Source organism: Leptonychotes weddellii, chromosome 1 (assembly GCF_054177405.1).
Source record: "Leptonychotes weddellii isolate Sample4059 chromosome 1, ASM5417740v2, whole genome shotgun sequence".
NCBI lineage: Eukaryota > Metazoa > Chordata > Mammalia > Carnivora > Phocidae > Leptonychotes > Leptonychotes weddellii.
Window position 1 is genome coordinate 59017405 of NC_138369.1, and position 27955 is coordinate 59045359.

The window sequence follows — 27955 nt, forward strand, 5'->3', positions numbered from 1 at the left end:
CTAACCTATTTCCACGGCAAGAAATGCATGTAACCAGGGGTCCCCCCCCTAGATAAAATGCCTTAACCCTCGGAAGCTGCTGGAAGGTAGAGAATTTTCGACACTACAGCAAAAAGGAGGCTTGTCTTGTTCCTTGGGCCTCAAACTGTGTGGGCGTTTATTTGCCTACTCTTTTCCATCCTTCCTCAGCCTTAATTAAAAACCTAATTTCTCTATTACCATAACAATGAGTGAAACAACAACTAATTTGTTTCGCCAAATTAATTCTCCTTTTGGGAACCTGGGAGAACATTATTTATCAGAGCAGCAGACAGAGATTTAAAAATGGAAACATCTTTCCAATACGGATGCCAAATTCAGAAAATGATGGGGCTAATATTTCAATGTTTGAAGGTCTCTTGGAGATTTGTTCACTGCGGTGTCCCCAGCACCCAGGACAATGCTGGTGAACAGAAAACACTCAGTAATTACTTGCTGAATGGGTGAGTGGAATTAGTATCACCAAGATCTCACTCTTCACAGTTTTAGCTATTGCTTGCACAGAGTATTTACAAGCAGGTGCAAGAATTTAATTTGTTTTGATGTTCCATTGGATGTTTTGTGTATTTCCGCCTGTTGGCAATGAAGAAAGAACAGGTTTACCTTTTCATGCACAGTCAAAATGAACAAACTCCTCTAAACATCATTCTATTTGCCCGTGATGAAATGTTTCCAGAGAATGAAAAACACAAGCTATTTCCAACGTAGGCTCCAAAGTCACGTTTTTAAGGAGATAGGACAGTGTCATGGGATATGATAGCACCTTAGGGATTAACCTGTATGAGATGGTGAACTCATTATTTTAGGTGTTAAGGTAAATATTTTGATAGATTGGAAGACTCCCTCATACCTTCTTTTTCTACTTTATTTTTTTTAAAAACAAGAAAATTAAAAAAGAAAGAAAGAAAGAAAGAAAGAAAGAAAGAAAGAAAGAAAAGAAAGAAAAGAAAATTTATAAAACCTCAAAATTGTATCCAGAGGGGAAAGGGTTAGAGATAACTTTTCCAAGACACTTTTATTGTATTACAATTTCATCTTCATTTCTCATTTTGCATATCTTAAGGTTTATTCTGAAGAATTACTGAATGGAAATAAAACGCAATTATATATCATCAATAAAGAAAAATTTGCAACATGGGAACTAGCACCTACTCAATTTCTATTATTAGCCCAAACCTGCAGAGCAGAAGGAAACAGGGATAAGGATGGGGGGTGGGGGAGAGCTGCAATGCCTCCTTCCCTGTGTGTCATCTCTGATGGGTAAGGTTCAATAATTCTTATATTTTTGTGACTAGATTTTTCAGAGCTGAAAATTGCTGCCACCAGCTATGTTTGGGCTTTTGCTTCAGGCACTCCTAGGGTGTGATTTAGGAACTATTTCCAACCCTAATGGGATAATTTAGTATCCAGTCCCCAAAACCATGTGGTCTGCAGCTCTGTCTTGAAGAATTACAGACTTTCAGAGCCAGGAGGTAAACAAAACCCAAACAAAAAACATTCAAAAGATACTGTAGTCCAGTGGCATCAAACATTTTCCGAGCAGCAGCACTTACTCAAATGCAAGTTTCTCTGGAAGCTATAGCAGATAATGTCGGGGCCCCATCCAGATCCCCTTAAATCTACTTCCCATGGCTTAGGTGCACCTTCATTTCCAATGGCTGGTACTGCCCCTGGACTAGCAGAGCCTGCTTTGTCCATACTGGTGGAAAAGCTGAAAATTTATATCCTTCTGGAGTGGCCCTTAGCAATGATTCATCAGTACAGGAAGATGAGAGCCTAGCTCCCTTGCCACAGGTCATGGCGACTCTGAGATGTAACTTACACTCCAGAGCTCCCCGTGGGATCAGGCTGAGGCTGCTCTGTTAATCACAACTTTTCCTTGGCTTTCCCCACTGCCAGGTCTGGCTTCTCCAACTTCCTTATGAGTTTCCTTAGAAGTCGCCAGCACACACAATTTTTCACCTCAGGGTCTTTTCTGGGGACCCCAACCTAGGACAGAAGCCTGACATATACAAATGGAGTGAGTGACATATGGGAGGGACATTTACAGACCATCATTGTGTCGAACTTCTGCACTTTCTTCTTTCTCATTGTTTCAGTTTCGCTCTCAGAGAGAAAATCAAGGCTGGGTGGTGGAAGGGAGAGCGGAGGGGAAAACTTCATATTATAAAGATTCTAGGTAGACGGTGCCCTTTAAAAGCCTATGGAAGACTTTGCTATTTCAGGAAGTGTGTTGCTGGCAGCTGACACTGCAGGTTCTGAAGCCACATCATTTATGCTGCCCTGAAAGTCACCTGTAGCTTCAGCTGACAGTTTCTGAACACCCTCATGCCTTCATCCCTTGAGCCCCTGTACCTCTCCCTGCTTCTGGACTTCCCTGGCCACAGAAGTTACCAGCCAACACACAGGGCAGAAGTACCGGAGAAATCATTCTCCCAAGATCAAGCCTCAACCCAGGGCAGTTGGGAGTCAGTGAATGAATAAATATCTCAGCCTCTTCACCCCTTGCTGGGCTGGTTGTGAAGTCTAGGTTCTATCCTGTCTCTCGGAGAGGTCCTGCCAGGATTGAGTTCCAAGTGCCTGTAATTGTAACCTCTTCGTTTGCCCAAACTTTTTTATGTGTTTCTTCCCTTCTTGCCTCCTTTCCTCACTCCCTCACTATGTTTCCTTGGATTATCTGCCAAACGAGCTACCCTTGCCCAGGTCTGCAGCTCAGGGTTGGCTTTTGGTGGAAGTCAAAGCAAGACATTCAGTCTGCAATAGACCCAGTCAGAGTCTGAAATTGAGGTCAGGTCTCAAGGAAAGACAGTTGCCAAGAGCCAGGGCTGTGCATGTGAATGGGAAACAGGGAGCTGGGATAGAGGCTGCCCCAAATTTAACTCAGGTCTAGCCTGGTGATTGGAGTATCACAGGAAACAAAAGCAGAGGGGTGCCTGGGTGGCTCAGTTGGTTAGGCGACTGCCTTCGGCTAGGGTCGTGATCCTGGTGCCCTGGGATCGAGCCCTGCATCGGGCTCTCTGCTCAGCGGAGAGCCTGCTTCTCCCTCTGCCTGTCACTCTGCCTATCTGTGCTCTCTCTCTATGCTTCTGTCAAATAAATAAATACAATCTTAAAAAAAACCAAAAAACAAAAGCAGAAAGCTAGCTCTAGACTGGGCAGTCAAGGTTTTGGTCAGGGGAAGGTTATAGTTGTAGACCTCAGGAGAGCAAGACTAATTCCTGATGTCACCAGGTGGCGGTCTGGAGTTTCTCACACATCCCCACCTTGGTCAGGGCTCCCTCCGGAGCCAGGGATGAGACTTCCTGGCCTTGTGCTGAGCACAGCTGGAAATGGGTAGCACCTGGGCACCCCTGGATGGTAGCTTTTCAAAAGGGCTGTCAGCTTGATAGATGGGTTTTCCAGGATGGGAACTAGGGTGAACAGTGGTGCTAGGGTGATGGGTTTGAGTCAAGAACAGAAGATCTGAGCAATCATAAAGATGCTGAGACACCTTCGCCTGTTGAATTTGACTTTGTGACCTTGTTGAGGGCAAGTCATTCCTCTGTGGGCTCTTTTCACAGAGGTTAATATAAAAATATTTAACTACCAGTGAGACACAGGCACTGACCAATCAAAATGGCCCTTGTTTAAGTGACTGGAAGGCCTTCCTCTTAAGCACCAGTCCTGCTAAGGGCAAAATGGGGTCAGTTTCCAAAGCAAGGTTTATGGGCAGTGGAAGAATTGAGTTGAGTACAGCTTTCCTGGGACACATGAAGTTGCCCCCACCCCTCTCTGTAAATTACAGGCGTGATTGCAGGAAACTGCCCAAATTATCTGGAATTGTTGCCCTGTTTCTGAATCTCTCTACTCAGACCTGGGAGGATAGAGCATGGCAGGGGGAGGAGAAGATCTACCTTGGAATCTCCAGCATTGCCATACACAACCTGTGAGATCCAGGTTCCTTACATTTCTCCAGGCCTCAGTTTTCTCATTTGGGGTGTGTGTGTGTGTGTGTGTGTGTGTGTGTGTGTGTGTGAGAGACAGAGAGAGAGACAGAGACAAAAACAAAGAAGTGGTGGTGGGGGGGCCTTCATGCTCCAACAATAATACTACGGCCATCATTTGCAGAGTGTTATGTCATAGGCCTGACACTGTCTGAAGTACTTTTCTTGCATTATTTCCCTTAATCCTCACTAACAGCCTTATGTAGTGAATATTATTTCCATTTTACAGATATAAAAACTGAAGCTCAGCTAGAAGGAGATAGAACTGGGGTTTGAGCCTAGATCTATTTGACGTCAGATTCTGAGCACTTAACCACCAAAGCACACAGATCCACACTGTGTTTCAGTGATACTCTGTGGGTCCAAGTCCTTATACAAGGTACAGCCTATCTGCTTTTCTTTAAGGATAACCAGAGTGCCAAATTATAGACTAACATAACAGAGCAATAAAGGATAAATAATTGTAGTTCAGAAGGATTCTCCAGTGTATGCAGTAATTCCTATGGCAGGGAGATGTCCTTGGGTACCAAGTTTGCTCAGAATTTGACGTGCAGTTCTGTTTCCATGGGATTTTATTTATTCCTCCCTTATTACTCATTTAAAGTAATGAGGATGATTTATATTTATGGATCTCTTTTGAGAAACATAGAATCCTTCACCATCTCCCCCAAATCTCAAACCCTCCACACAGGGGGTTATAATCCCTGTTGCACAGATGGGAGAAAGAGAGGCACAGAGAGATGAATGGATCAGACCAAGGGCACTGATGGGGGCAAATCTGGGCCTAGAATACACAGACCCTACATTCCTGCCTTAGCATCCGTGGCCGCTTCCTGATGCTTTCACTAACTTAAGCCTCGAGGAGGATGAAACTTCATTTGAAAAATTTCCTGCAAACTCTGCATAGTTAGTGTGGAGCAGATGCCTGGCCTGATTAAACTCCCCAAAGAGTAATTTTTCTGGTGCCCAAAGGGCAATTGTTTCTTACCCATTTCCATGCAGCCTTTTAGCTACTTAAATTTCCATAGAACTTTGATAAGAGGGGAGATAAAGCATGCTCCTAGGCAGCCCAGCAATATTTTCCAAACCTGTTGGAGAAATAGAGCCTTTAGGGACCTGTTGTCCTCTCACGGTTGGAGGAGATTCCATAGGAGTTGTGCACCGTTGGGTAGACAGTTACTTCCCAGAGGAATTCTTTGGAGGCCAACGGGTGGTGGAGAGGTGGGGCAAGATTGGCTTTCTGGTGGCCTGGCTTCATTCAAAGATGTCAGAAGTCCTGAAGAAATTCTGGCTTGCTTCTGTAAATGTCTCTTGTTCTGAAGGGTCCTGGCTTATGCAGGGGCTGGTAGTGGGAGGTGGTGCTCCCTGAGAAGGGCAAGGTGGGCAGGGAGGGAAGACTCGGAAATGGTAGGAAGTTTCTGAAACCCGTGTGGGCTGCTCTGTCTTCATTTCCAAACCCAGAAACCCCACAAGCATAAAAGGGAGGTGGCTGGATCACAGGAACCAACACAGAAACTGGAAAAAGTTCTGGGACTGTGAAGGTGGTAGGGTCACGGGGTGGGGTGACAGTGGCAGGGCAGGGGTCGCAGGTGGCTTTCCAGCTGTGCCTTTTCTCTCCCCCATTGTCTGGAGAGGATGATGGCCCTCTGGGTCATTTTTCACAGGGCAGGAGGAAGTCCCACCAGAGGGAGGTCCAGATGGCAGAGGAAGTGCAGAAGGTACCATGTGCAGGTGGTTTGGCAGTCTCCCTCCCCTGATGGAGTGAGCCTGGAGTGCTCCCCGGGCTCTGAGAGGTGCCCCTGGAGGAGCACCGTGGGAGCCTTTCATCTCCAACCAAGTGGATATACTAGTGGGGGCAGCCGACCACCCCAAGGTGAGCACTCTCAGGGAACAATGATAAGACCTCTGAGAAGAGCATGTGCTATTAACAAATACAACAAAGGGAGCAAATTGGGCAGGAGGAGCAAAGCTAATGGAACAAGAATTTAAAATAAGCATAATAAATATCCTCTGGGGGATTGGGAAGTAGGAATAAACATCTATGAAGAAAACGAATTAGAGATAATAGGCATGAAAAATAGACTTGTTAAATGAGAGCACCCAATGGGTGGGTTGAGAAACACTGCAGATTGAGCTACAGAATGAGGTATGGAGAGGGACATTTGGGTCAACCCTCTGACAGAAGGTGTCAGAAAGGGAGTGAGATGGAAAGGACGAGATAAATCAATATGGAGGCCAACATTACAAGGGTCGACGTTTGTTTCTAAGACCGCCACCAAGAGGGAAATGAGTCAACAGAGAGGAGAAAATAAGTCTTTGAAGAATGAGTGACTGAGAATTTTCCAGACTTAATGAAAGAACCGAGCCCTCTGATTGGAGGGGTGCATGGTGTGCCAAACAGGGTAGATTCATGCACACACACACACACACTGAGACACATTAGAATGAAATTTAAATACATCAAAGACAGAGAAAAGGTTCTAGAGACGGAAAACAGATCTCTACAGATGGATCCATTTCAAACAGACATCAAATCTCTCAACTGCCACGTGGGATGCAGGAAGAATAGAGAGCAATGTCTGCAGAGTGGGAGAAAATAACCTTCATACCTAGAATGTGATACACATCTAAGTCATCCCTGAAATGTGAATAGGAAGAAAGACATTCTCGGAGATACACAGTCTCAGATGCATACTACATACAGGCACTTGAGAAAGGGTCTCCTGGAGGAAGCAAGGAGACGTGGGGGCAGTAAGGGTAAACAAATAACTGAGTCCATTTACTGTTGCCTAAGTAGATAACACAAAAAGTGTATATCCACAACCTTGTGTAACTGAAATGTCAGGCCACATCGGCATTGCAAGGGTGTTGGTGCAGGCGGGGAAAAGGGAGAGTGGAGAGAGGTCAAGGGGATGTGGGAGAAGGTCAAGTTCAGCCTTATTCAGATGGAAGACACACACGATGATGTGGAGCTTCTTTTTTAGTGCTCACAGTTGCAGCCTTAGTCAGTGGCCCCTCCCCACTCGCCGACCCTTCACAAAGACACCCAAAGCAGAGTAGGCTTGTCTAACAAATGCCAACCATAATGAGCACCCTTCTCTTCCTCCTCCTCCTCCTCCTCTTCCTCCTCCTTCTTCTTCTTTCTTCTTCCTCCTTCTTGTTCTTTCTTCTTTCTTCTTTCTTCTTTTTCTTCTTCTTCTTCTTCTTGTTCTTCTTTCTTCTTCTTCTTTTCTTCTTCTTCTTCTTCTTCCTCCTCCTCCTCCTTTCTCCTCCTCCTTCTTCTTCTTCCTCTTCTTCTTCTTCTTCTTCTTCTTCTTCCTTTTCCTTCTTTTTCTCCTCCTCCTCCTCCTTCTTCTTCAGATTTTATTTGTCAGAGAGAGAGAGAGAGAGAGCACAAGCAGGGGGAGTGGCAGGCAGAGGGAGAAGCGCACTCTTTGCTGAGCAAGGAGCCTGATGTAGTAGGACTCAATCCCAGGACCCTGGGCTCATGACCTGAGCTTAACCGACTGAACCACCCAGGTGTCCTGCATCCTGCTCCTCAACAGTGACAATGACAACCATTCTGAATCTTGTCCTTCAAATAAGAAAAACTCTGGGACAAATCCATGTCAGGAGAATTTAGGGCTGTAAAGTCTCATCTGACCAGAGGGACTGAGTTGCTCCTAGGTGAGATCAGTGCCACCCTGACTTGTCCTTTGCCTCACTTCCCAGGATGGCCAGGGCTAAGTCGTCTGGTCTGGTGCCATCCTTCTCGTTGGCTTCATCATTCCCGGGGGCTATTTTCTCTGCCCCTGGTCTCCACCCTGCCCTCACCTCCCCAGCCCTTCTCTTGTATTTACTACTGGACTTACAGAAGCTGATCTTTGACACCACTTTTGATGGTTTTTTGTATGATGCCAAGCTACGTTGGTATCTAGGTCTGTTTACAGCAAAGTGGTCGGGAGCTGGGTTCTGGAACCCCCCCATGCACGAGCCATGAGAGATGGAACAGCTGAGAGTTCTTCTCTGTGCTCCAGGTTCTGAATCTGTAAAAGAGGGAGTACTCATGGTCCTTCCACCTGGGGCTGCTATGGGGGGACCGAGATCATGCAAGGAAAAGGCTTCATGCTGTACTTTAAGTGTTCAATAAATGTTAGTGTTTTGGTCAATACTATATCCTTTTTCTGTCTTTTATTTTTCCCTGGAATGACACAATAATCCTAAAATTATGACCATGTGTTACAGACTAGTGACCACCTAAATGACTTGCTGTTGGGTCTTTCTCTGAAAGATAGACAGTGGTCCGGTCCATATTTTAGAGAAATATCTATATATATCTATATACTTATATAGATATATATATATATATATATATACACACACACTCACATACATTTAAATACACACATATACAAAAACATATGCATATACATACACATATATAATATATATATGTCGATAGATAGATAGATGATAGATAGATAGATAGAGGAAGAGACAGAGACACAGAGACACAGAGAGAGACTATGAGCTCCATGAGAGCTGGTTGTGGTGGGTACTTTGGCTTAGAGTCATCAACAGATTCAGTTTGCAATTGGAGTTGTTGCCATGCATGAATCTCCCCAGATACTATCTATTTTTTTGAGCATTTGTGGGTGCTCTGCATGGACCTCCTTTCCAGCAGCTCCAAACCTGACCTCCCTCATTAGCATGATGCTGGCCTTAGGCCCCTTTCTCTCACTTCTCAAAACATCCCCTTTTTCATTCCATGAACAGAGAGAGGACTTTGAGCGTGAAGAAGAACATTAAACAGCCTGCTTTAACGTCCCCCTGGCTTCACAGGGCTGGGGACCCGGTACTCCTCCTTGGTGCCCCTCCTGCACTGCCTGTCATGGACCTCCTGGCAGGTGCCCAGATCTGGCCCAGCTTCTTAGGCTCACCTCCTCCACTGCATAGCACCCCCTCATGGCTCTGCAGGGTGTGAAAGCTGATCCTGGGCTGGCCCAGTGTGAATGCCGTGGCCCTTGGGAGAGGATCCCACAGACGTAGGGTTGCAGAGATGAGCACAGATGCAAGTTATAAAGTAAGGGGGAAGGTGAGTGGATTTTGAAGGGAAAGGACAGCCTGACCAACAAATGTTCGCTCTCCACCTGCCAAGTGGAAGTTGCTCAAACACATGGAGGCTACAGTCAGCTGCACAGCAGGCATCCTGGCCAGAAACTCCTGGAGAGTGGGGCCAGACTTGCCTCCATATTGTCCCAGCGTGGCTCTGTATCTCTGTTTGAATATGCCACAGGCGTTTCAAAACCAAACCCGTGCTGTGCAGCTCCTCCTCTCATCCTCCCCAGCCCAGAGGATGCCTGCTGGCTGCTGGCTGGTAGCCCTCCCTTGGGCAGGGTCTCCTGGAGAAGAGATCCAGCCCTTCTTGAGAGGGGGACCATAATCAGAATATTTAGTGTGATTTTTTGGATACTAAGCCAATACCCAGAATAGTGCCTGGCAGGTAGCAGGTATTCATTCAATAATATTAGTTGAATGAATGGGGAGGGCTTTCAGAAAGCTGGATCTTGTTTCTGTTCTCAGCAAGTCTTTTTCTGTGTAGAGGTCTGAGAGAATTCATGTTTGTATTTCCCTGGGCATTAGTGGCTGTGGTTCACCCCTCCTCCTCCCCCAGCTGCTTTGAGGGGCTGATACAGCTCACAGCAGCCCCTCTTCCTTGGAGAATAACCCTTGGAGTTCACCTTGCCTAGGAGTTATGAATATTCCCATTCAAAGCAGCCCATAGAGACTGGCTTACTGATAAAGGGGTATAATGCCCTTAGCTGCCTCTAGGCTGCTAGAAATCATAGGATTTCTGCTCCAGAGCCCCCATTAATTTCAGGCCAAGGTTAAACTTACTTGAGACCAGATATATTTGCCCCTCCCCTTCCTTGTCCTGCTTCCCTCCCTCCCATGTACTGAATCCCTGTCTCAGGCTCTGCTTCTAGGGGAACCCAGCTAAGACATCCTCCAAGAGACTTCTGCTTTCACTCTGAGCTCAGAACTGTTGAGTTTGGAGGGACATTAGACATCAAACTCCTTTATTTGGAAGACAAGGAAATCGAGGCCCAGTGTCAGGGCTGGGCTAGGAGTAAACCCACACTGAGAGTTTTATCTGGCAACTGCCTGAGATGCCAGGCATGGGAGGCTCTCACTCTGGCCCATAAACCTATATGCTGTGGTGCGTGGTAGAATCCCCTCACCCCCTGATCTAACCTCATCTCCTCACCCCCAGGGTTTCCAGGGCTGGCAGTGGGGGGCCCAATATCTGTACCAAGACAGCTAGAGGGACTCTGTTCACTGGGAGGAGAAAGGCCATTGCTGTTGCTTTCACAACCATGAGGAAGAGGCCAGGCCCACCCCTGGCTGACTGTCCTGGGCCACCATGCTTGGGAGTGGAGGACACCTTGGAGGACTCTAGCTTCCTTTTTTTCTTTTATCATTAAAATCTATCTTCAAATATTACTCAGCAATCAGAAAGGATGAATACCCAACTTTTACATCAACATGGATGGGACTGGAGGAGATTATGCTAAGTGAAATAAGTCAAGCAGAGAAAGTCAGTTATCATATGGTTTCACTTATTTGTGGAACATAAGGAATAGCATGGAGGACATTAGGAGAAGGAAGGGAAAAATGGGGGGTGGTAATTGGAGGGAGAGATGAACCATGAGAGACTATGGACTCTGAGAAACAAACAGGGTTTTAGAGGGGAGGGGGGATTGGCTAGCCCCATGATAGGTATTAAGGAGGGCACGTACAGCATGGAGCACTGGGTGTTATATGAAAACAATGGATCATGGATCACCACAGCAAAAACCAATGATGTATTGTATGGTGACTAACATAACATAATAAAATTAAAAAAAAATCTATCTTCAAAGTATTTCTGTTTATAATCATGTCCATAGTGGCCTCTTTTCAAATGTGACCCTTTTGGTGGCCACAGCCTGGCTGAGGTGCTGAGGGCCCTGAAAGCTTCTAAGAAAGACCCTGAAGGGGTTTGTCCCCCCCTCAAAAAATGTTGGATTCCTAAGCCCAGCACCCGTGAAGGTGACCTTCTTTGGGACTAGGGTCTTTGCAAATGCACTTATATGTAAATTAAAGTGAGGACATGCTAGAGGGGGACAGGCCCTTAGTCCACTATGAACAATATCCTTTCAGGAGAGGAGAAAACAGACACACAGGAAGGACGCCACGGGATGACAAAGGCAAAGGCTGGGATGATACAGCTGCAAAGCAGAGGAAGCCAGGGAGCAACTGCCACCACCAGAAGCTGGAAGGGGCAATGAAGGGATCTACCCAGTCTCAGGGAGCGTGGCCTGGCTCGCACCTCGATCGCAGACCTCTGGCCTCCAAGACTGGGGAAGAATTGATTTCTGTTGTTTTGAGTACCCAGTTGGTGACATTTTTTTTGGCAACACTGGGAAATTAATACAGGGTTGTTTCTGGAAACCCAGGTTACTGTGTACTCTTTATGCTTTGGGGAACCAAGTGCCTAAAGAGGAACCACCAAGAGAAAAGCAGTTAACTGGTATCCCCACTTTGGACACCCCACACCCTGATGGGGGTCCAAATTCCAAGAACGAGAACCCAAGAATGAGTTTTTGCTTCTCCTCGTGGGAAGATTGTGGGGTTGTGAGGGAAAAGGGCTGTTGGGCAAAACAGAGAGCAGAGCTCGTCCTGGGAACGGGGCTACCTGAGTTCTAATCTGGGTTCTACCCCCTGGGGATTGGATGTAACACGCCAGTCTATCTTGTTTTCTCTCGGACATGGCTGAGTTTGGGGATGGACTCTGCACCTGGTACCATAATTTTCTCGAGCCCAAGAAGGCCTGCCTCATCTTTTTCAGGTGGGGTCTTAAAGGACTGCTTCTGCCCAGGTCAGGCTCAACAGGTCCCAACAGTCTTGAGTTCAGATTCCCAGCAGCCACCTTTCCCTCCCTGCATTCTGCTTCCACTCCAGACTCCAGTTCCCTTCAGACCATCTCTCCATCTGCTCTGCATTTGTGCCTCAATGGAACACCCCCACAAGGACCCCACATTGTCCACCATGGTCTCTCAATTTGGCCCTCTTGCCTTTAAAAAAAAATCTGATGAAACTGTTGGTTCATTAGTCTGTTCCATGAATTTTTATATAAGGACTTATGGGGAAATTTCCCTTATCATGCTTATTAAAAAAGTTTTTAAATTCTTCCAATGTTACTTTTTAAAAATTAACTCACTATAACTAATGAAATAATACAAAGTTATATATACACATATATATATGTAACCTTTCTACCTGCATGCCCCTCCATTCCTTCCTTTCCTGATAACCTCACTTCCTCATCCTCAAATTAGCTGTTGGAGAGACTGCTGAAGGCTAATCAGTAGCCATTCTGCCTGGTCATCTCAGTTTAACAAACCTTAGATTTTAGGTATTACAGTGCTCCCTCGCTAAAAGATTACATTTCCCAGCTTCCTTTGCAACAATGTGTGGTCACATATCTAGATTCTGGCCAATGAGATGTAAGTGGAATTGTCATGTGAGAGAAACTTCTCAGAGACCTCCTTTAAAAGTAAGCTTTTCTTTCCCTCTTTCCTTTTTCCTTCTTGCTCTCTTGAATATAATGGCGGGAGCTCCAGCATTTATCTTGGACCGTGAGGAAAAGGGCCATACCATGGGACAATGGAGAAGTGACCCAGAAAAAATCTCTGTTTCTATGACTTTGTAGAGCTATCATATTGGACTGCCTACCTCCAGGCTCCTTTTATGTATGGGAGAAACGAGCTTCTATCTTAAGTCACTTTTTTTTCTAGTCTCTGTTACTCTCAATGAAACCTAATTCTATCTGGTAACAAATATTGGCCAGCCTGGTGTTTCCTTCCACATACTTCTCCATATCATACAAACAGGTGCAGATACATAAACATATATGCAATTTTGTGTGTGTTTTTTGTTAAAAAAATGGTGTCAATAAATGTCTCTGCTTTTAGCTTTTCTTACTTGACAATGCATTGTAGATATTGAAGTATTGCTTATAGTGGTCCAAAAAGAAAATAAAAAACAAAACTGGAAGCAACTTATAAAGGTTACCGACCTTGGCTGATGGACACTCTTCCCAGCTCCAAAGCAATTGGGCTGGAAGAAAAAATAAGAAGAAATTTGATTACATTGGACCATTTCCATCATGAAGGGGTAGCATTTTGTCCTTATTATAGACACTTATTCCAGATAAAAACTGGCCTTCCTTGCATCCAATGCTTTTGCCAAAACTACGACCCATGAACTTATAGAATGCCTTATCCACCATCACGGTATTCCACACAACATTGCTTCAGACAAAAGAACTCACTTCACAGCAAAGGAAGTGCAGCAATTGGCCCACGCTCACGGAATTCATTGGTATTGCAATGTTTTCCATCATCATGAAGTGGCTGGCTTGATTGAATGATGGAATGGCCTTTTGAAGACTCATTTACAGCACCAGCTGGGTGACCATACCTTGCTGGAACAAAGTTTTCCAAATGTACATATGGTCTGAATTAGCATCCAATATCTGGTGCTGTTTCTCCCATAGCCAGGATTCATGGGTCCAGTAATCAAGGGGTAGAAATGGAAGTGGCACTACTCACTATTACTGCTAGTGACATATCAACAAAATATTGCTTTCTGTTCCCGTGACTTTACACTCTGCTGGCCTAGAAGTCTTAGTTCCTGAGGAAGTATTGGTGCCACCAGGAGACACAAGGATTCCACTGAACTGGAATTTGAGACAGTCACCAGGCCTTTTTGGGGTGCATGCTTCTGAACCACCCGGCAAAGAAGGGAGTTGCTGTGTTGGATGGGGTGCTTGATCCTGACTCACAAGGGGAAATTGGACCGCTTTTCTACCATGGAGGAAGGAGGAGTATGTCTGGGAATACAGGAGATCCCTCAGGGCATCTCTTAGTATCACCATGCCTTGTGATTAAGGTAAACGGAAAACTATAATGACCCAATCCAGACAGGACTAGTAATGGGAGAGACTCCTCAAAAATGGGTTTGGGTCACTTCACCAGGTAAAGAAGTATGACCAGGTGAGGTGCTTGCTGAAGGCAAAAGAAATACAGAATGGCTGAAGGCAAAAGGAATACAGAATGGATAGTAGATGAAGGTAGTTGTAAGTCCCAGCCATGATCCCATGACCAGTTATAGAAACAAGGCTGTAATTGTTATCACTATTTCTTCCTTGTTTTATGAATGTTTGTGTGTGTATGTACGTATATTAAGCAAATATTTTTGTTTTCTTTCTTCCCTTATTTTTCTTATCACATAAGATGTATTGTCTTTATATCAGTATTTAAGTATTGTTAATTTTACATCATAGCATTTAAGATACAGGATATCAAGGAGAGGGGTAGAGTGCACTCAAGGAGTTTACCTCGTCTTTCGGGGAAAGGGTTTTTTCAGTGGTATGCAGAATAGCTGTATCATGTTAGGTGGAATTACAACCTTGTCCTTATTCAGATATGAAGTATGGTTTAAGGAGACATGTATAGGTGCCAAATTGACAAGTGGTAGACTTGTGATGGTTAATTTTATGTGTCAATTTGACTGGCCTAAGGGATGCACAGGTGGCTGGTGATACATTATTTCTGGATGTGTCTGCGGAGGTGTTTCTGGAAGAGAGTAACATCTGATTCAGTAGACTGAGTGGAGAGACTGGCACTCACCAATGTAGGCAACATCATCCAATCCACTGGGGGCCTGAAAGGAACAAAAAGGCAATGGAGGGGTGAATTCCTCTCTTGAACTGGGACATCCATCTTCTCCTGCCCTTGGATATCTCAGCATCTGGTTCTTGGGCCTTCAGACTTTAGGACTTACACCATCAGCTTCCCTGGCTGTCAAGCCTTCAGACTCAGACTGAATTTTGCCACTGGCTTTCCTGGTTGTCCAGCTTACAGATGGCAAGCTATGGGACTTTTTGGTGTCCATAACTGCATGAACCAATTCCTATTGTAATTCCCCTCATCTATCTATCATATCTCTCTCTCTCTCTCTCTCTCTATCTAATCTATCATCTATCATCCATCCATCCATCCATCCATCCATCCATCCATCCATCCCTCCATCCCTCCATCCATCCATCTAGCCATCTATCTACCTATCTACCTATCCCATTGGTTCTGTTTCTCTGGAGAATCTTGACTGATACAAAGACCTATTCTTGATCCTTTCATTGAAAATTGAAGCTTTTGGTCAGGCCCTAGAAAAATAAGCAAAGTTTGGAAAGATAAAAAAATCATGTGTAATCATCCCTGCTACATATTTTTTAAATTAAAAAAATATTTTTATGAAGACATATATGTTTGACCCCAAAGAAGAGAACTTAATTGGCAGAACTTAATTGGCAGAGTTGCGTAAATGGGGGAAAATAAAGGCTTAAAGTGGAAGAAAGCCTGGTAGGCTGTTACAAATACTTGACCAATTGGGTTGAAGGTTACTAGGTATCTAGTATTAGCAGCTGCTAATTTGACATGTGACTCAGAGTAAACCACTTTTCCGGTAGGCCTTAATTTGCCCCCCAAATATGATGGGAAAGTCTCTTGGGACCTCTTTGGCTCAAAGACTATTGAGTTGTCAGTAAGGATGCAAGGCCTCCAGGCAAAGTTCCTAGGTCTGAGCACCAAGCCACCACTGCTTTCCTTTGGGTTGCTGTACAGTACAGATGACTTCACAGACCTTGAGGCAAATGCCTCGCTGCCTCTGGGCCAGCCCCACAGAGAAAGTCTTGAAGGGCAGGTTGAAGGATCAACATAGGGCAAGAAGGATCCGTCTTCTATCAGTGACTTGCTTGGGTGATATTTGTGGCACAAAACAAAATAAAACAAAACGAAGCCCAGGCAAGAAAGTGCTTCTGGTTCAGTGTGGTGTGAGATCCATCAGGGTGTGGTGGGTCCTCAGAGGAGATGCTTGGATGCCTTAGGAGGGATGGGCCGGGCCATCAAGGACTGCGCCAGCAATAGACAGAAGCAGCTTTCAGTTGAGGGAGATAGGAGAATAGAGCAGTAGCAGGCTCATGACTGGGGTTCTTTGTTGCATGTGAATTGGCTGGATGATGCAGTCAGAGAGAAGAATTCACTGAAAGGATACTGGGCAGCTTGTGGTATCCCTGGGATGTCTGGAGAATGAGGTTTTGGGGGTTGGAAATGGACAGAGGAAGGCTGTACAGACAGAACCACGCCAGTTGTACCACACATGCAGACTGGTGGGGATGCTCCTGCTTAGTTGACCACTGGACTCCAGGTGCTATTCTGACAGTGCTCCCATCAGCAGTAGAGGAATTCTCCTCTGTCCTTGCTTCTTTGGGTCACTAACTTCCAACTGGAAGTCTTGGGAGGGTGGGTGGGTGTGATTGACTTAGTTCCAAGCCTAGACCATCTGCCTATGCCCTACCTGCATGGTTTCTTTGACCTCTATGATGGGAGGCAAGACTGATGGGGAATACCCTAAATATAGGAAAACGAGGTTGGGATACCGGGCAGCCAAAGACAAAGGGGAGGAACATATCATTACTGAATAGGCAAAATTAGTTTCACATGAACGTATCAGATCTTTTCAAGGCTTAGAGAAAAGAGACTGAAGGTCAAGTTACAAGGTGGAAAAAGTGATTCTGAGGGCCCTTAAGTGTCCATATATTAGTTACTCCTTAATTAGGATTTGAAACCAATTAGAACTTAGATAAAAAATATCCAAACCCGTACTCCCTATGATTAGCTTGGTTCATATTTGAAGAAGGAAGTGTGACCTGGTGTGCCTTCCCCCATACTTGTTTGAAAGGAGAAGAAATGAACCAGCGTGACCTGGCTCTAAGATCGGTCATCACAAAACTCAGGAGGTCCAAGAGTTTAGCAGCAGGTCAGGTGTCAGGCAAGGAGCTTTTAGCCACTCCCATGGGGCAGGCAGGACAAAGTAACTCCCTAACCCAGTGGCAGCCAGCATGAGGCTATAAACAGTAGACACTTTTATGAGAAGCAGGATCTCTGCTTATTCATCTTCCCTAACCCTGGAACTATGTGAGAAGGTCTTTGGGCACCCTGCTCAGATCTCTTAGCAAGAGGAATCACACCCATATATGTACTTGTCCAAGTGCACACACATGTAGTCTCCCCTAGAGTAAGCCAATTCTTCCTTGAGACCAAGGAAACACAAAGATGGCGGCTGGGTCACAGGTGACCATGAAGGTTTGGGCCTCCAACCTAGGCCTCCTACTCACTCTCTGGACTCTTGAGGAAAAGGAAGAAGAGCTCTAACAGAGAAAGCACCTGATTGTGCCTGGGAGGGCCTAGAGGGGCTTCAGCAAGGGGCCTACCTAAGGGTGAACCTTGAAGGAGGGGAGGACATTGCTGCTTGGGGGAGCAGGAGAGATAGTCTTTGCAGGGGGATGAGCATGGCAAAGTCCCTCAGTGCCCTGCCCTTCTCTTGCAAAGATGGTCAGTGAAGGTCTGAGCTTTTCAGTGATTCACTGAAATATTTTCTCAGGTCTTGCTACTGCTTGCATCCTCGATCCTATGACTTGAAGCCAGGTCAAACAGTAACAGGTATTTATGACAGCATGAGATTTCATACCCAGGAATGCAAGGGGAATCTTGATGATGGAAGAGGTTGCTATGGGACTTTCCTAAGCCACTCTGGGTTTTCAGGAGTCAAGCATGGTGATGATGTGGCCCTCCCAGAGACAGGGGCTGTGCCAAGTAAATGTTTCACAGGCAGTGAGCATGGTAACATGGATCTAGTTGTCAAGTCACAGGGCTTTTCTGGACAGAGAATCAGGGAATTTTCAAGACAGGTAGAGTCTTGGAACTCTTTGAGCTAGGGGCCTAGAGAGGGTGAGATATGATGAGGTCACTCAGCTATGAGTGCAAGAGCAGCTGGGTACTAACAATTTTTTGTGCTACTATGTTTTAGGACTCTTTCTATCTAAGTCAGGGAATTGTGAACAGACCCAGAATCTTGGTCCTGGAATCTTCTGGCACTTGGAGCAGGAGATCCCTTAATGGACTGGCATCCTCACTGGCTGATCCACTGGATCTGGACTGATCCTCACTACCAGCACTAAGAAATATACTGATTAGGCTCACCTGGGACCAGGTAGATGTTAACATCCTAAATCATTGGGATTAAGAATGAGGAAGTGTGGATTTCCATGGAGAACTGGGGAGCTGTTTCTGACAAAAGGGAATCTGGCTGCTTGGAAGACAAAAGCCATAGATGTCCACTTTGCTAGTCTATCTGGATCTAAGTGCTTCCTCTACACAGGCTGCAGGTGCCTTGAGTTTCCTTGACACTGGGAAGCCAAGACTGCCCTTTTTTTTTTTAGTTCCCTGTGGAATCCCAGGCTTGCCTTTTACACTCAGGTGCCCAGAAAGGGCAACCACAAGGCAGTGCCATTGCCAGGCAGTCCAGGGAAAAGGGAGGGAAGTAGGGGAGCAATTGAGTCTGCCATAATATGTCACTCTACCCCAAATGAAAAGATTAAGCAGCTTATTACTTTTAACCACATAACTCATTAAAAGAAAATGCATAGTCTTATAGTCTTTCACTGAGATGAAGTACCTTATTAATGCTTGATACACCTGCCAAGGATGTGAAGGGTAGGCAGTGAGCCTGGTGCCTGGGACGAGGGGCTTTTGGGAACCACAAAGGATGCCCACCCTAGAAAGCCTGAGGGCTTTGGAGTGTACTGTCTCGAACTCTGGGGGCAGCACCTGCTTGGATAAAGGTTGCATCCTTGGGGAAGGATGGGCAGGGCGATAGATATAAATGTATGCGCTTTCTTGGAGCTCTCTCAGGGCCAAATGTTTTCAGAGGCTGTGGTTGAGCATGGTCACTTGGATCTAGTTGTTAGAGAATCCAGGAATTTTTGAGACAGGTGGGGCCTTGGAAATCTTCCAGTTGGGGCCCAGAGAAGGTGAGAGATCTATTCAAGGTCACACTGCTATAAATACAGAAGTAGCTGGGGCACTAACCCGTTTTTGTGCCCCTATGTTGTAATACTCTTTCCATCCGATTCAGGGGACTGTGATTTTTACCGCAGAGATACACAGTTCCTGTAGGCGGTGTGGCTGGTCTTCTGGGTGCCCCAGCACTCTGTTCCCATACAGCTCTATAGCTTTGTTTTATAGCAAGCACTTCTTACTCTCAGCCTGCAAAACTTCTCTGGCTGCAGGGCCTGCTGGTACACAGAGGGGTATCAGGCAGTTAACCATCCCAGGAGCAGCCTGAGATAGGAATTGATAGATAAATATCCCAACTCCTCATCCCTGGGTCTGACCACTCTGAATCATCTTCTTCACTCTTATTCTCAAAGTATCATGGCAGGACCAGCAGCATCGGCACCACTTGGGGACTTGATAGGAATGCAAATTCTCAGGCCCTACCCACTTTGGACCTACTGAATCAGAAGCTCTGAGGTTGGGAACCCAGCAACTTAATTCAACAAGCCCCCCGGGTGATTCTGATGTGCATTCAAGGCTGAGACTCTATTCTATAGTCTCCTAGAGCTTCCTCCCTTAAAGCCTTGGGAGGCTGCTTAGTAATGTGCCTTGCTTTGTCTCCTCTCACTTCTCTGCCTCACTCCCCACTCCCCTACTGATGCTTTCTGAGATGGGCACCAGACGATGAGCTGCTTGCACTCAAATCCTTGCTCCCTGCTTTCCCCCAGAGCCCAGCAAAGACGCTGGTACAAGGGGCCCCCGACCCCTCTGAGGTGTCTTTTCTCTTTCTTATAATCACTGCTGGTTCTGCAGACAGCGTGGGGGGATGCAAAGCCCTTAATAAGTCCCATCCCACATACCGACATGTAAACCAGCTGGTTCCCACCCAGGCACCAACTAACTACCAATGTGTGGCCACACTACTCTGAGAAACGTACTGGTGTCCCCAGACCACAAAGAGCACTTCCTTTAAACAACAGCAGTCAAGAGCTGCTCTTTCAACTTTCCGGTTCGAATCAAATGGAGGAGTAGCCCTGGCCACCCCACAAAACACTAACTATAAACTCCACATTCGCAGTCACGCAGGCACCACCCTTCCTTAAAATACAACCTTGCTGGAATTTTCCCCTCTTTTTCCTTTGTTGGCAAGAATTGGTGAGAGAACACTCCCTCCTGTTACTGTAGGCAGGGTGGACAAGAATGCAGCTTTCTAAAAGGCCAGGATTTGTCCAGCCAGACTGGGGACATGGGGTGGGTTTCTGCTATGTAACTGAGGTCCAGGGGGCTTAGTAGGCCTGAGGGGGAATAAAAAGGCTAATTGCCTTGATTCTGGCGTGTAGGTGCTCTCCTACAGGATTGCTGATTGTCGCTACAGCCTTGCTCGCTGCTAACTAGCCTCCCTATAAGGCTAGGCATAGAGGGGTTTTCAGGTCTCTAACGCTGTCAGCCGGGAGAGCTTGCAGTGCTTACCTGTGTTAGTTACTTCCAGTGCTGACTGATCGCAGGGTTGCCAGCCTATGGCCTCAGAGCGAGAAGAACAAAACAAAGCAGGTATTAACCGTGTTGCTAGTGGCTACTATAGAGCAAAGGTGGATCCTTCTATTTTTTCCAAATTAATAATTATAAGAAATACCTTTTAAAGGAAATAAACTAATACTTTGCTTCCAGATATGATTGGTAAAACAGACAATTCTAAGAATGTAAGTGTTTTATAATCTCAGCTTTTTGTCAACAGCTTTACTGAGGTCCGTTTTACATAAATATTCACCAAGTGTCCAATTCAGTGCTTTTTAGGAAATTTACAGAGTTGTGCAACCATCGCCATAACTCAGGAGTTAGTACAGCAACTACACCCTCCCCCAATAAGATCTCTTGTGCTAATTTACACTTCATCTCTGTGCCTACCCCAGCCCCGGGCAACTACTAGTCTACTTTCTTTCTCCATAAATTTGAATTGTGGCTGTCTTAAAATGCAGTATTTCTCAGCTGCTGTGTTCTCGTTTGTCCAACTGGAAATTAGACAGGAGGCAGCGGGGGTGATGGAAGACGCGCGGCCCAGGAACCCAGTGGGGACCTGTTCAAATGGGACTGTCACCGGGTATGTGGGGCTGCAGGGGCCTCTTCTTGGGGCGTGGTTTCCTCTTCGGTAAAGTGAGCATCCCAATACCGGCTTCGCAAAGTTGCTGAGAGATACATGACATGAAAGCACATTGTGAGCTAGCAAGGTGGCATTATCCTGATTCGGAGATGAGGAAACCAAAGCTTAGTGGGCAAGGTGACGCTCCAGAATTACTCAGCTAGAAAGCGGTGGACCTGGAGTTTACACTCTGTCGTTCTGGTGCTGAGGCTCAGGTGTTTTCTAGTATACCTCACCGGTCCCCCCAAATGAGTAGCAATCAGGCACGTTTCCAAGTCTCTAAGCTGCACAGAATAACATAATTCTCCACTAAGCTTACTTATAATCGACCTTCATTGTGAACCGAGAGAACAGCAGCTTTTTAAAAAATTTTAAGTATAGTTGACACATAAGGTTACATTAGGTTCAGGTGTACAACAAAGTGATTTGACAAGTCTATACGTGATGCTGTGCTCGCCACACATGTAGCTCCCATCTGTCACTGTACAGCGCTATTACGGTGGCATTGACTGGATTCCCTATGCTGTGCCTTTAATTCCCGGGACTTACTCATTCCATAACTGGAAGCCTGTATCTCCCACGCCCCCTTCACCCATTTTGCCCATCCCCCCATGTCCCTTCCCTCTGACAACCATCAGTTTGTCCTCTGTATTTATAGGAGACTAGCAGCTTTTGTAGCCAGCTGCTACTGGAGATGCCCACATCCAGCTAGCAAGAACTTCCAGTTTCTTCTAGAGTCACAGTTATGCCGTCTGTGGCTTCTCTGAGTTCCTACGTGGCAGCTGGGGCCCAGGCAGCTAAGGCACCTCTCACCCCGCAGGCTCCTTCCCGTCACTCAGCAATTCCATTTCACACTGGTTCACAGCAAGTGTTCTTAGTCAAGGAGGGTCACTGCTTGGCTCTCGGGCTCTGTTAGCCAAACTCTGGGACTCACCTGCCCGCAAGCATGGGGCCACTCCCATAAGAGGCAGCCTCACATTCTACAATCCCGACCTTGGTGACCAGACTCTCAAAGCCATTCTGCCATTAGTCATTTGCTAAAGACTCATCCAACAGGTTTTGTGCCAGGAAACAAAGAAGCCACAGCTCAAGTGATGTCTGGGACGCGAAATCTCCCAGATCACTGCTCAGCTCAGTACATTTGCCAAAATAACTACCTGGAAAAAATAAAAACGTAAAAAAAACCCGAGACGCAGAGCCTCCCTGAAATTCTGAACGTGTCTGTAAGGAGTAAGGCAAGAGGGACTTATGGGATGCTGGAGGCTGCCGTTGGCCTGGTGTGGGTCATGGCCCCCACTCTGGGACTCAGTTTATTCCTTTGGAAAATAGGTTTCTTCAGTTGAGTTTTTTTTTAAGTTATTTTCTTTTTTTCTTTTTTCTTTTTTTTTTAGATTTTATCTATTTGACACAGAGGGAGAGATAGCACAAGCAGGGGGAGCAGCAGGCAGAGGGAGAGGGAGAAGCAGGCTCTCCACTGAGCAAGGAGCCCGACATGGGGCTCGATCCCAGGACCCTGGGATCGTGACCTGAGCCGAAGGCAGCCGCTTAACCGACTGAGCCACCCAGGCGCCCCTTAAGTTATTTTCTACAGCATTCTCCCTCCACCCCTTAGCCCACACATACCAAGTTCTGTTTTTATTCACTTTATATCTCTGGGTTTTATGTAAGATTTTATTAAAAAAAGATTTCCATTGCTAAAAAGAATGGAAAAAGCCTGGGTTTGTTGCCTCCAGCTCTAACAAATAATTTAAGACTCAGTAAAAGATTTCTTTCAAAATGGAGCACCGTCCCTGTGACTGATGTAAAGTAGTGCTTGGCCAACAAGCATTCTACAGCTTTCTTTATAGACAGTGCTTTAGGAATTCACCGATGGGTGAGCCTTCAGAAGTTTTATTTGGAACAACAGATAAAGTAACACACGCCAGGCACGTCTGCGCAGCAGCCTTCAGCCTCCACGTCGATAATCTGCTGTGGTCCTAGCTGCCTCCTACATGTAGGTTGCTGAAGGAGGGGGCTCAGTCCACCAGAAGGAGGCTCAGTCCACTGGAAGGGAGCCCGTGGAATGGGCACAGCACGGAACAGCAGAAGGTGCTTTGGTGAAGCCACACTAACGTTTTGGCCAGAGATCTGTTTCTTCCTTCAGACCCAACTTCATACCAAATTCATCCACTTTCAGTCAAGGATGTGTGCAGGGCTCCCTTGCTGACCCTCCTGGGAGTGTGAGCCTATGTGTGAGTGTGCTTGGTGTGTGTGTGTGTGTGACAGAGACAGGGCTTGGGAAGGAGGCAGAGAGAGAGAAAGGTACAGATAAAGGCACACAGAGAGAAAAAAAATTCACAGAAATAACGTTACACTGAAACAGACATACACAGACGGATGGAAACCAAACTGGTGGACAGAAAAATAAATGTAAATACAAGAAACGGAAAAATAGAAAGACACACAGAAACAGAAAGAGATGTGGTCAGCCCAGAAACATTTGTTGACTATAGCTTAAAAGGGATTTTAGAGAGTTACGAAACATTAACAAACATGACCTATGGATTGTATTTAGATACTGATTTAAGGAATTAATGCTAGCTTTTCTGAGTGTGCTAGCGGGATCGTGGTTATGGTTTTTACAGAGTCCTTATCGTTTAGAGGCATCTGAAATATTTATGGGTGATGTCTGAGCTCGCTTCAAAATAATCTAGGGAGGGGGGCAGTTGGTGAGAATGTCCATGATTGTTGAAACTGGGTGATGGGCACATGAGAGGTCCTTATTTTATTCTGCTGCTTTTGTGTGTGTGTGAAATTTTACATAATGTGGAATTAAAAAAAATTTGTTGAATGCCCAGAATGAGTCAGGCATTTTGTGAGAATAGGGGCAGGGAGAATAAGACAGAGACAGAAACAGACATGGAGATGGAGGGATAGAGACAAAGACAGAGATAGAAAAAAAAGCCCCAGAGAGACAGAGGAGAGAGAGAAAGAAATGAGTGCTCAAGGCGTGTGTTAAAGCAGGCTTCATCCCAGGGATACTGTGATATTGACAAATATCCCAGCATTCCTTGGGCAGGCTAGGTTAAAACCCAGATGACTTGGACAGTAGTCAGTCCACTCACCACCAGCCAATGCAAGTCTTCAGCTCCTGGCAGAGCCTCCTGTACTGTGTTTCTGGGAGTCTGCTGGGAGCTCAAGCCCAAGTCCACTCAGCCACCACATGGTGTCCCCAGGCTCCCAGCCTCTTTTGCTGGCCCTTGGCTCCAAATGCTGCCTCTGTGGGGCACCTCTGTCCTTCCGTCTCACTGAGCACTGGGGTTTCTCCGGTCACAGCTCCTACATCTAGAGGGCACTCTGATGCATTGTGGGCACCTCCATCCTGCCCTCCCACGGGTCACTGCCACCTGTCCTGGGCATGGCCATACCTGTTGCACATCTCCACCCCTGCCAGTCTGTGCTTCCATCCCACTGCAAGCCTAGACAAAGAAAATGCTAGAGTCTCCACGTGACAAAATGCACCGCGGAGGAGAGTAGGGTGTCTCACGCTGCTAACTCACATGGAGCCCGAGAATGCCAGATCTGGGCTGCTCTGGCTCCAGCACTTCCCAGCTCCTCAGTCAGCAGCCCTTTTCCCTCCCACTCACGGTGCCCTGTCTGTCAGGACAGACCTGAGTCCGTGGGGCTGGGTGGGACAAATCCCAGAGAAAGTCACCACAGGCCAAGCTGACTGCTCTTCAGATGGCTTCCCTCCCTCGAGGGTCTGTGGTCTCCAGAAGTCTGCCCCCTGCTTCCCACCCCTGAATGTCTTGAGCCAGACAGAGATGGAGCTTGGCAGAAAGCAGATCCCTCCTGCACGTACTTATCTGAGCGGGGACACTGCAGGCTCTGTGCTCTGTGATGTCACTTGGCTGCACGTGCCTCTTCTGAGCCCCATCCTCTCTCTAGGGTCTCCCTCTGCATTTAAAGTCAAGGGGACACCATGAGGCTGATGGATGCTGAAGTCCCCCCAGACTTGGTCTTCTGAGTCCTAGGAGAGGCAGAAACTTCCAGCAATGAAGGAGTGATTCCTAAAACCATTCTCTGAGGGCAAGGATGTGGTGCATGGGGATGGTTTCATCTTAAGGTGGGGATGATTCCCTCCTCTTTCTTCCTTTGTCATTCACTGGTGGGGTCTCTGTACGTGTTCCCTTCCCATGTCTACATTTTCCTCTGACTCCTACCAGTAAGACCTCTCCTCTGGGAAGCAGGCAGACCTGCTGGCCGCACTTCCTCAGGGAAAACGTGCATTCCAAACTTTCTCTGCCTGCTTCCCAGACCACGCTCTCTGTGCATCTGGATGGGAATTAGGGAGCAGGTTGAGGGCTGAGGCCAAGAAGCCTGAGTCAGGGGTGGATGGAAACTGACTCAAAGCTGATGGATTACCCTAAAAAAGAAGGGGGGGCATAGCAGAAAAACTCACCTAGCTTCTGCTTAGATTTAGCAAGTGTTTATTGCACATCTAGTGTAGGTGAAGCATTATGATAGGTGTTTGCACATCCTATGAGATGAATGGTACTATTTTAATAATAACTATTATTACTATAATAGGAGCTAGCATTTATTGAGCATGTACTATGTGCTTTCACACATAGTATCTCATTTAATTTTCACAATAATCCATCGAGGTGGATACTTTTGTTACCCCCCTTTCACCAATGGAAAGTGAAGTTTGGGGAGTCCCGCATCCCACCTGTGTTGCTACCTTATTGCTTCAGCCCTCCTGACTCAGGGATTGAGCTAGGGAAGGCTCAAAGGCTCTGCATGTTGTGGCCCTGTAACTTGGAGAAGCCTCTGCTAAGGTTCTGATGCTACTTTTACTTCCTAAGGCAAACAGAGGGGAACAGGCAGTGAAGAGGCTTTCCCTGTTATCGGGAGAGCACGCCAGTGCTATCTGAGACGCTGAGACCCCGAGCCAAGCAGACACCTCTGCCTCATCCCTCCCGTTGCTTAAGCAAGCTGGGACTCCATCACCCCGCTCAGCCAGATGGGTTTTGATGGTCCCCACCAGGGCTTATGTCACTCAGCTGCCTCAGCATTGAGACGAGAGTCACCACCATTGGGCTCAGGTGACCCCTAACCCTGCCATTTCTCTCATCCCGTCTTGGACGGCTGAGGCTTACCGTTATATTTTACTCCACCCCAAATTCAGTCACCCTCCTACTGCCTGTCAACTGTCTCTTCCCCCGAAGAGATTTTCCAGATGACAGACGCGCCTTCCAGCCCAGCAATCCCTTCCAAATCTAGCAGCCTGAAAGTCTATTGACTCCCCATCTCATCTCCTCATTGCTCCTGTCAAATCAACCAGGGAGAAGTCCAGGCTGTTATTAGACACTCTTTAGGTCTCCTAAAGCTAGGTTACTAGAAGTGTGTTTTACGGACCAGCGGCGGCAGCATCCCTTGTTAGAGCTACAGAACCCGCTGAATCGGACATACGTATTTATTTATTTTTAACAAGATCCCAGGTGGTTCTTATATGTTAAGAGTTTGAGAAGGAACGCTAAACAAGTGGTTCTCAAACTTGGCTGCACACTGGAACCACACGCGGAGTTAAAAAAAAAAAAAAAAACCACCACCAATGCCTGGTCCCACCTCCCAGAGACGCTGATTTCCTAGGTCGTGGGGTGGGGGGTGGGGGCAGGGGTAAAGGGTTATTAGGAGCTGCCCAGGTGACCCCAGTGTGCAGCTGGGGCTGGCAACCACTGCCTAGAGCACTGGCTCATTCCACTTTACAGGACCTGAATGGAAATCAAGAGGAGTGCCCTACTTGCAGGGGCTTCATCACCCAGAACTCAGGCTGAACCCTCCCAGGACCGGCCCCTCCTCCTGGCTCCCCTCCCCCACCTCCCCCCAGCAGGAAGCAGCAGCGACCACGCTCTCTGGCAACAAACCGAGGGGGCTTCTTTAGCTGCCTATGATGGGAAGGTGGGACGTGGGGACCCGGAAGTTCCAGCTGGGGTGCGTCCATTGTTCGGGAGCCACAGTCCCTGCTAAGAGGGGAGGACTTACTGGTCAGTTCATCTGGAGGTCAAACGCCGGGAAGCGTAAGCGCCTTTCCTGAGGGACGGAAAAGCAATGAAAGCTGTAATACTCAGGCTGCTGCCTGCCTCGCTCTTATAGGAAAAACAGAAGTTTCGGTGGGCGGAACCCGAGGAGGCGCGCTGCGGACCCTCCCGGCGGCCCCGCGGGCGGCGGAGCTGCAGCCCTGCCAGGCGGCTGGTGAATTGCGCGGCCGGCGGCAGCCACGCCCCCTGCAGCTGGGTCCGCGCGCAGCATTCACCCCTGCGGGGCCCCCAGGTCTCAGCGGTTTCCTCCGCGTAGCTATTTTGGGAACAGGAACTGGGCTGTTTGGGTGGAAGAGGGGTAGCCAAGCGCCTGGAGGCAGACGGGCCGGGGGAGAGGGCCAAGGGCTGGGCGACACCGAACAGAGGCAGCTTCCCCTGGCCTCGTTCGCTCGCTCGGGCACAAAGACGCGGTCACATGGCCAGTGGGGCTGCCACTTGAAAGAGCTGCTTGTGCCAGCTTCAGGTTTCAGGGAGCCAGACACAGGAAGGACTTTCTGTTTTGTTTTGTTTTAAAGCAACAGGGGCTAAGGCCAAGTGCATCTTCAACTCCGGAATGGGGTCTACGCAGGCACACAAGCCAAACAGACTTCTCCCGAGTTTGTTTTTCTGACACATTGGAAACCACACGGTTCAGAGAAAATTCATCTCACATGCTGGGGCCTGCTTTCCCGGAACGTGTCCCGCGACTGCTGTGTCAACACTGTCACACTCAGCAAGCTGCCCTCCCGGTGC

General features: G+C 47.0%; 1 long non-coding RNA gene across 3 annotated transcripts; it reads right to left on the minus strand.

The window, feature by feature from the left end:
* Positions 1–547: 547 nt before the first annotated feature.
* On the minus strand, positions 548–27955 carry LOC115942791 (uncharacterized). Of its 3 annotated transcripts, none has more exons than XR_004077368.2 (5): positions 27168–27955; positions 14738–14771; positions 13123–13163; positions 7874–8047; positions 548–2041 (listed from the first exon to the last, which is right to left on the minus strand). It is a non-coding gene; the product is annotated as an uncharacterized LOC115942791 (long non-coding RNA). The 3 variants fall into 3 exon arrangements; XR_014146553.1 differs by adding an exon at positions 20474–20525 and having other exon boundaries at positions 548–8047; XR_014146552.1 differs by having other exon boundaries at positions 548–8047.